The sequence below is a fragment of the Amblyomma maculatum genome, chromosome 8 (assembly GCF_055883805.1).
Source record: "Amblyomma maculatum isolate TAMU_Amacu chromosome 8, ASM5588380v1, whole genome shotgun sequence".
Lineage (NCBI taxonomy): Eukaryota > Metazoa > Arthropoda > Arachnida > Ixodida > Ixodidae > Amblyomma > Amblyomma maculatum.
In genome coordinates, this window is record NC_139351.1 from 22,200,056 (window position 1) to 22,208,390 (window position 8,335).

An 8,335-nucleotide genomic window follows, 5' to 3' on the forward strand; every position below is an offset into this window, starting at 1 on the left:
TGCCACTGCCCCGTTAACTGCTGATGTGTGTGCCCTCAGCGCTGGTTAGTAACAACTGCCGTCTATAGTAACAATTGCAATAAATATTATCTTTTTGTGAACCATGCCCTTGTTTTGTGAATATCTACTGGTTGCTCATGAGCGACAGTTTGAGTTATTATGGCCACTCCTATTTGAAAGGCCATTATTGTCCCAGCAAGTTCGATGTGCTTTCACGAATATGGCTAGAATGAAAAAGGCTGCATTTTATGGCCTGCACAGGCAGTGCCACAAAATGTGTAATCTTGACATCATCAACGGTACATGAATGGAGTAGCCGGTGTACCCATAAACCATTGGATTAATATTGGTATCGACAATATGCGGCATGAATGGAGTAGCCAGTGCCCCTGCAATGGCTAACCATTGGTATGATATTGGCATTGACAATGGGCCATCAATGGAATAGCTGGTATTAAACAAATATTGGTAATACAATGATGGTATAATGCTGGACAGTATTGGCAAGAATCATGGGGCATGAATGGAAAGTTTAATATTGTGCCTACATTGGTGGCTCCAGCTTGGTTGAACACTGGACCAATCTTGGAACGAAAGATGGGCCAAGAATGGAGAATGTAGTAAAATGCCCAAATGCCAATATCAGTCCAATATTGATGCCATTCTTTTCCAGTGATGAACCATTGTTGGACCAATGCTGCTGTGCTGCTTGGGTAGATGACAGATTCAGGGCAAGAAGCAATACATCCGCCAACAGCCGCTGGGATCTTTACAGTCCGACAGTTCGAATAACAGCACACCCTGCTGAGGACGAAACGCTTTCGCGCGGCGCCTTCCACGAGGTAGAAAGGGCAGTTGAAATGCGGTTCCTCTTTCTATGATCCAGAGTCAGGTGGATCCGCCACAGCAAAGGATACGGAGAGCCGCTATCCCAACCTCCAACCTCTTTTCTCCCCTCGTTACATGGCCCCCGTTTGGGACAGTGCGGCGCTGTATTTTTATTACCATGGCGCGTACTACTCGTTTGGCTCTGTCCGATTAAGGGCTCGTCTTCACATGCGCTGTGAGAAGGTATGAGTTAATGTGGTTGGTTACGCGTCTGAAATTGCTTTGATTATACGTTTTCTTCTCTCCATGAAAAATGTATTATTTAATTGGAATTTAGTCATCCAAAAGTTGCAATGCCCGATTTCTATTCTCGAAAGCTCATTAGAATTTTATACGCCATGATGGTTATTCAAGTGCAACTGTGTACACTGCTTCTGCCGCTTCATTTATAGTGCGACATCATCTGAGACGCTTTATATTCGCTGTACATCAGCAATTATGATAGGCAGCAAAAATATTATTTTAATATATGTGCTAAATATCAAAGACATCCGATGCTGCCTAAGCGCCTATGAAAGCATAATTTTTACGCAGTTAGAAAAACAACTAAGCGCATTCGATTGCCGCATACAAAGCATTATATATTTAAGCATACCATATTCTTCATAATCTGTGCCTGACGCTGGATTGGGCACAAAGCTAATAATTACAAGACCGCGGGTTAAACCCAGGTATCAGTGGTCATAATCAGGAAAGTCAAAATTCAGAAGAAATTCTACGTTCTGTGCGTTAGCAGCGCACGTTGCAGGGGTGGGCACGAAATGGTGGTGCTTTTTTTTTTGTCTTAGTAATGACGCGCAGAACACTACAGGACATCAAAATGCACGTGGACCACGGGAAAAAGCGGAAAATAAATTCTTAATAAATTTTTCGTTCGTTCACTTTCGTCGTCGCTTCCAGTCCCTTGAAACGTACGTCAAGTGTCGCCAACTCTACAGCGACAGATATGCGGGAGCGTAACTGTGATTAGCGTCATACTTGATTTCAACGCGCTACAAATTTAATGAGCACCCGTTATTATGTGATTTTGATATTTTATCAACCGTAAGACGCATAGTGGCAGTTCAATAAATATATTTTAAAGAGAAAAGTGCTCCTAAGAATTAGATAAATAAGTTGTGTTATTACAAGTATGCTATAAAACCAGTGGGGTTTTCCCTTTGACTTCCTCAAACGGCTTCAAAAGGCGTTGCTTTCGAATTATATTTTAGCTGCTGTTTCAAGCCCTTCATGGCGTCTTGGGTCGTGACTCCGTTCGGGCCACTTGATGGGTCAGATGCCCGCAGTGTAGAGGGTTGTAGGCACGTATTTCTTGTACGACCACTTTCATGAAAAAAAAGGGTCAAAAAGTGCTAGAAGGAAGCCAAATTCTTATGACTTCTCATGTTCCACTCTCCCTTTTTATACAGTGTTGAGTTCAGCAGTTGAGAGCCCTTACTTCCAGGTCATCGTGGTGGAGCCGAGCAAAGGCAGAATCGCAGGAAGCTCTTTATTGGCCATTTTTCTGAGCAAAATATTTTGTAGGCAAAATTCTTCAAGCACTGCGTTTAAACGCCGCGTAGAAAAAAAAACAAGTGAATGGAAAACGATAATAAGTGAACCTTGTACACGCCATGATTCGTACCATATTTCCTGGTGCCTATCAAGAGCGGTGACCGTTATTTCGACTTCCCGAGAATGAGCCCACAATTCTCATTGTCTTACGTAAGGCGGCAGAGAGCTTTGTGGGAGAGGACAACAGCGGCGCTGGGGACAAGCAGGTGCACATTTCAGTGGTGGAGCGGGAGGGCTTCACTGCTGGAGATAAATGCCAACAGCGCCAGAAAATTAGTAGCGCGCTCGCCTGGCTTGAATATGTCGCCAGATGGGATTTGAGCTTTATTTCACATCGCTATGGGGGACGAAGAACCAGGCAATAGCAACGGGATGTGAGGAGCGAGAACATCTGCCATGGCGGAAGAGTCTAGAGAAGCTCGAGATGGCGCTCGCCGTCACTGCTGCCGGAAAGTCGCCCTGGAAGTTATGTGTTGTGATGTTTAAAGTGTATGCATTGAGTGCTCGTGTCGTAGAGTGTGAATGAATAATGCAAAAAGTAACGAAACATTTAACTAGACTTTCGCTTTCTCATTCTTTCAAGGTTCTAAACATTTCCATTTGTAGCGGCGCCCACACATTTGAAATCCCTGCATCAACGAAATATTGACCTGTGAGGAAACGTCGAGTAAAGCTAGTAGGCCATATATTCGTTTGTACTTCAAATGTTAAGTGGCTCTGAGCAGATACTGAAATCAAGAGGCTTTCAAGACGCTTAATGATGGGACCCCGCAGCCACGGACAGGTAAAAAAGCCACCGCAGGCATCCAAATCAACAGTTTCACACCGTTTTGCGACGTGCGTGCCGATGAGCGCCGAATGCTGATGCAACATTTAAAGCAACAATATTGAAGTGCCTCGGATTGTTTTCGTTGTGGTTCTACTTTTTTTCATGCAAGTGTCTGCCTTCATGTCACCATTGTCTATGAATAAAGTTTGCTTGTTAGTTTCGGATCTGCCATTTTTACCACACCACCGCTAAAATGTCAAAATTTGCATTGGTCTTATTATCCAATCAAAATTTCGAGGATGTCAACAAACACAGAGCACAGTGTAGCTTGTGACGCAGGTAGTGTCGTCTATGTCATCCTCATGCATTAGCCAAGCATGTGCTCAAGCGAAGCACATGATTTAACAGCTGTATGGAGCCGAAAATGCTTGGATATTTTCACAGATCAGATGCTTGAACACGTGAAGCAAACGTGAGTGCTACCATCAAAAACCATTGGGCATCCGGTCAATAGACGGCGACGCAAACATTCCCTTGTGGAAACGTTGGAGGAATGTCACCACAGACAACTCTGTTGGCCTTTATTGATAAAGCAATGTTCATTGTCAAACTTTGCCTAAGCCCGTTATACCTAGTGGCACGGGCAGAGGCACATTATTTTATGTTCTTTTTTTTTGAGGTAGCCTCACCATAATATATGTCAAACTATGCCGCATTTTTAATGCAAACGCATTTCTTCTCCCATTACGCGAAAATCTGTCTGGTGGTGTTGGTGCTAGCACTGGAGGTATCCACAAAATTGGGGCGAAAAGCAGTGGCGTCGCTTGGCGCCTCTCACTTTTCCGCCCTTCCCCGTCCCCGCGTTTTAAGTCCCAAATCGCAACTTTCTTTCTACATCCTCTGTCGTCATGTGTTGTTTTGAAGTCCGGTTCGCTCTGCACCCAACCACACATGTGCAAGTGAAGCTTTGGCATTTTTTTTTTCTTTTTAACCCTTAGACGCAACGATCGTGCCTCACGACTGCTAATTCAGCAAATTACATCACATCAAAACCACATATTTCCGAAAAAGGTACAAACAATAGCAAGTTGCGAGGAAATTCCCTGAGCAGCTGTCTGATTGCCCAGCATGAGATCATAAGAACAAAGGCGCCTCATGAACTACGCAATGAAGGCCTCTGAAATATTGCAACTCGGAAGTCTTCATCATGCTGCAGCTAACGGTCTTGGGGTGTTCGGCTGCATTGGTTAGTGCGGAGGGCGGTTGGTGTGAGAACGCATAATGACAGTTCCGAGAAAAAAATCTTTTCCGCACATTCTGTAATCAAACCCTTTCCTGAAAACTTTCAATGCCATTGTAGTTAGGTCCCAAGCAGAGCCTTAATTTCATATGCCACATGCATAGGTGAAAGCCTTTTACTTTATATTCTGCACATTTAACTTTTCTCTTCTCCTTTTCTCCAGAAGATGCAAGTTGACTCCGGCATCCAAAGTGCAAAGTTACGAACGCGCATTGATGCCCAACAGAAAGTATTAAGCGCGAAACGGGTTTTTGGAGTTGGGGATTGTGGGCGTCTCCAGGCTCATTTTTAACGTTTTCAGTTGCATTTCTCATTTTAACAATGACTTTACCTTTTTCAGGGAAAATAATGCTCTATGCAGATAATGCACTATGTGAGCATCCTTCGGTACATTCACTCTCATGTCCCCTTTTAAAGCACCTAGCTGGCGTTGATAAAAGTGCCCTCCTTTCCATCTCATTATTAAGGCGAAAGCCTTTAATGGCTCATGCTGTCTTGGACAAAGTGTGTCCCGCTTTTGCGACGCTCTGATTGGCCGAGGCGGGATGCGTCCCTGCAATCTGCAATGCCACATTTAAATGCGCGCCAAGGAACGGCACGCAACAGGAGCGATGGGGTACAAACTCGCACTTGCCGCAGAAAGTGTGATAGATACTGCGCTTTTATTTTCCTCTAAACCAATTATAGTTACTGCAACGAATGCTGATAAGAATCTAACGATGGGAGACAAATTATAGGTTAGGAAGGGTAGGCTTTCGCCATTCTCCTCTTAAGAGACATCTAAGAGACCCTTTGATTTTTTCTTTCTTTCTTCTAGTCAGGGAGTAGTGATCAGCCGTGCCAGTCCACTGAGCAGCAAGCATTCTGTGGCCTTCAGAGTTTTGAAATTTTGAGGCGAACGTAAGTGTGAATGAGCCGAGGAGCGAGAGGAGCACAAGTGACAAATGAACAAGACAAAAGAGTGCCGGGGAGCTACTGGCAGCGGCCCTCACTTGGAAAAGAAGAGTGAACTGCACACACACTAAAAGAGACGATGCGGCAGCTCTGCCGCCGACGGGTGTCGCTGGTGTTTCCAGGGTACACGCACGTACACATGCCCGACTCAACGTTAAAATGGCGTGTAGTATCTGGCATAAACTGGGGCATGTGTTTTCAATCACTCCTCTCAACAGAATCATTCGTTCTACTAGATCACACTTGCCTGTCAGAGTCTCAGCGGCATTAATGCGCATATTTTCTCGCCTTCAAACAATAATTCATTTCCCCCACACCCGCCATTTTTTCCCTCTCATTGCCCAGCTGCACCCCCCCGGAAGCTGCAACCGGTGAGGATTGCACCCCCGCACCCCCTCGCGACGCCACTGGCGGGAAGGACGGCCAGTAAATATTTTATGTCAACAACTTTAATTTGCCGGCATCTGGCTTGGAACCTATGTCCTTTACGTGCAAGCGGGCATGCAAAGCCCAAGCAATGAAGGGTACCTGTTTAAGGGTATTAAAGGCAGTCGTAGTGAGCGCGTTGTGGGGGATTGACTTACTAATATGTGCTTGCGATGCGTGCTGATGTTGATTTAACAATAATCGTCGAAAACAACCGGCGAGTGGGCCGGCTGTTCTACGCAGGTATTGATGTTTTTTTTTTCTTTATTTTCACATAACATATAAAAAACGTTTGCAAAAACTGCTGGGCCAATAGCCGAAGCTAGTATAGGCCCATTGTACACATTTGTTATAACAGCAACAGAAGACACCAACATAAGACTCGGTTATAAATGATCAGTGAACAAAGTAATAGCGAGCAACACTCAACAGCAGATGTAAAAAGATCAACAAACATAATTCTCAATCATCGAGAAGTAGAAGCGCTTAACTGAAAACAGGAAATTGTTAGCCATTTTAATTTCGAGTGGTACACTATTCCATATTTTCGCCCCGCAGTATTGAATTAGGCGCTGACCGTAGGCATTGCGGGTTACCGGGTAATTAGAGTTAATATTGCTAGCATTTCTAGTGCTCCTGATAGGCAACACAAAAATATTAATTGAAAGCGGGTAGTTATTTTGTATAATGTTATTTACTAACATTGCGATTCTCATTTCATATAACAATGGAAACTGCAAAACCTGTGACCTATTGAACAAAGGAGCACTGGACTGATACCTATTAGAGTATGTTAATATTCTTAGTGCTCTTTTCTGCAAAGAGATAACTTGATGAATGTAAGATCTGTATGTGCTAGCCCATGACTCGCAGCAATACGTCAAATGGCAGTGAAAAAGAGAAAAATAGATTATTCTCAGCACAGATATGTCTAGCAGCCCCCGTGTTCTATATAGAATGTAACAAGCTGAAGCAAGCTTGGAACACAGGCTATCAATATGTTCATGCCAATTAAGGTTCTTATCTAGGGTTACGCCGAGGTATTTAATGGTGTCAACTTGCTCGATTAAAACATTGTCGAGGTAAATATGTAATCGCGTATCTGTGATATGTTTGTGCCTTGACCTAAACAGGATGTACTTTGTTTTCACAGCATTTAATGTCATTTTATTTGCCTTAAACCATGCAGAGATGTTTCTTAAATCGCGTGTCTTAGCCTCAATTTCAGTTAGAGTTTTGCCTGTAAAAACTATTGCAGTGTCATCAGCGTACATCACCGTTTTTGAATTCTGCAAAGAGAGAGGAAAGTCGTTGACATAAATAGAAAACAGCACAGGGCCTAAAACTGACCCCTGGGGCACTCCAGCACAGACAGCTTGTCGAGATGATTTGAAGTGTTTTAGATGAACAAATTGTTTTCTGTTGGTAAGGTAGGTAGTAAAGAAATCAAGAGTGGAATCCCTAAAACCATAGTGATCTAGCTTCTGAATTAAAATGTTATGATTAACAGTATCAAATGCTTTCTTTACGTCTAGGAACAAGGCTATGGACATTTCATTATTATGCAAAGATGAACATAGCTCCTGAGACAATGCCATTACTGCTGTAGATGTAGACCTGTTACTCCTGAAGCCATGTTGACAGTGAGATATGATTCTAGTTTTCTCCAAGTAGTCATTTAGTTTCTTTGCGATAAGTTTTTCGAACACAGTGTTAATGATACTCAAAACCGAGATTGGACGGTAACTGCCTGGATCATTACAATCCCCTTTTTTGTAAACTGGTGTAACTCTAGCGATCTTCAAAATATTCGGATAAATACCTTCGTAAATTGCGTGATTCATTAGTGTTGCCAGGAATGGTGCAAGATGGTGAATGTTGTCTTTTAACGCTCTCACTGTAATCCCGTCATGTCCTGTTGCCTTGTTTGCGGCGAGAGTTTTCACGATTGCTGTGATTTCACAATCGTCAATGGCTTGCAGTAAGAAAGTGTCATGAACACGCGGGTCATTAACAGAGCACGATAGATTAGGGATATTAGCTGCAAGCTCTGGGCCGATGTTGGTGAAGTAATTATTAAACCTATCAACTGTGTTTTCATCAATGTCTTCAGGAACTACGTGCTGTTTTAATTGTCTACCGATCACATTGTTGACTACGTCCCACATTTTCCGGCTGTTTCCTTGTGCTCTCTTTATTAGCATAGAGTTGTATTCTTTCTTTCTAATCCGTATTAATGCCACTCATTTAAGCTTCGTGAAATTACCAGATACGAAACCTCAAGTGCTCTTCGAGTGCAATTTTCTATCGGGCCCTACAAACGTGGAAATATTTGTCTCCTTGCACGAAATAAGTTCACCAAAAATATCACCAGTCTGGTGCGCAAAAAAGATAAAACCACAATATACAAAAATGTTTAATTGAATTTAGAAGCATTTCAAGCG